This window comes from Pseudorca crassidens, chromosome 7 (assembly GCF_039906515.1).
Source record: "Pseudorca crassidens isolate mPseCra1 chromosome 7, mPseCra1.hap1, whole genome shotgun sequence".
In the NCBI taxonomy this organism is placed as follows: Eukaryota; Metazoa; Chordata; class Mammalia; order Artiodactyla; family Delphinidae; genus Pseudorca; species Pseudorca crassidens.
This window is the reverse complement of record NC_090302.1, coordinates 9,169,047-9,170,454: the sequence shown is the minus strand read 5'-3', so window position 1 is coordinate 9,170,454 and position 1,408 is coordinate 9,169,047. Positions and strand designations below refer to the sequence as shown.

General features: G+C 60.4%; 1 protein-coding gene across 2 annotated transcripts in view; it reads left to right on the top strand.

Moving 5' to 3' along the window:
* The window catches only part of LMX1B (LIM homeobox transcription factor 1 beta), an 83,519-nt gene that overhangs the window by 1,205 nt on the left and 80,906 nt on the right, over window positions 1-1,408 (top strand). The gene's annotated exons all lie outside the window — the stretch shown is intronic.

The following is a 1,408-nucleotide window of genomic DNA, read 5'->3' as shown; positions in this document are numbered from 1 at the left end:
GTAAGCGCCTCTCGTCCTTCTCCTTTCCCGCAGCCGCACGGCACTCCAGCCCGGCCGCCCCCCTGCCATGTCGGGCCCGCGTCCGCCCTGCCGCCGGCCCTGCGCGGCGCTGGGCCCGTCAGCTCCGAGAACTCCACGGGTTGCGCGTCTCCCGGCAGGGCAGAGCCGTCCCAGCGCGTCCAGCACTGGTGGGGTAGCCAGGACCCTCCGGCAGCCCCCGTTGCCATCCTTTGTCCGGGAAACCTGCGCTGGGCCGCTCAGTCGGGGTGCGGGACAAGGCCCTGGGCCGACGAGGGGGTACGATGCTGCAGTCGTGGGACAGGGGCTGGCTTCACTGAGGCCTGCATTGGGGACCGAGAATTGATTTTTCAAACGAAAGCAGTGCTTTAGGGAGCCGGGCACTGGCGGTGTGCTTCCCCAGCCCAAAGGCAGGGTTTGTGTTGGTTTGGGCTTCTTGAAGCAAGGAGGTGGAATGGCAGGGTGCTGAAGTGCCCAAGCAGCCAGGGATGCCCCCTTCCTGCCAGGCTTCCTGCTGCACTTTCAGTCCCTGATGGAGAGAAAAGGGTGTGCATTCTCCCCAAACCGTTCCATGCGGGAATTTTGCTCGTATAATTGTTGGCTGGAGAAGCTGTCTAGGAAGAGGACCTTAAGAGGTGGGAAACCACAACCTGGGTTCCCCATGGGGTGAGGAACTGGCCAAGTCAACCTTCCCCAGCAGCCCTTCTTTCTTGCCATGTGTATGTGTTGGGGCAGGATGGCTTGCTCCGCCCTGGCGGAGCCCAAGCCTCAGCGTTGAGGCCAGAAACTGGGCTGAGCCCTACCTACTGACTTTTGCGTTTAGCTGAGACTGTGGGTTTGTCTGGCAGGGGGCTCCTGGCAGATAAGAGTAGATCCAGGTTTTGGTTTTTTCCTTTTTCTTTTGACACTCTGAGTTTTGTGCCTGACAGTGTGATTAAGAGGGAGGCAGAGAGGAGCAACACGAGGAAGAGGGGTGTGGGGATGCCCAGGGCAGCAATTTGGAGACAAGCGGGTGCCTGTGAGAACTTTCTAGCGAAGCCCAGAAAACCGTTTCAGATGGGGCTGTAGGGTGGGTAGGCTGCTCGAGTGGTTTGGGCCTCAGAGGGGGGCTGTGTGTGCCCAAGCCTCTGGGAAAAGGCTGGGCTGCCAGTGCTTGGTAGTTAAGTGCAGCCTACCTGCTCTGCCCAGGGACTGTCCCTAAATCCAGGCCCTGATGGGAAGTGGAGCAGCTTGGCCGAGACCTGGAAATAGGTGGGACTGCAGGCCAGAGCCCTTGAGAGGGCGTCGGGTTCTCCTTCAGAAGTCTCCGTGTGCGCCCTACGCTAGCACCTATTCTGACGGTGCTCCCCTGCTCTGGGGGCTCAGCAGGAGCTGCTTTTTCTGCCTTGTA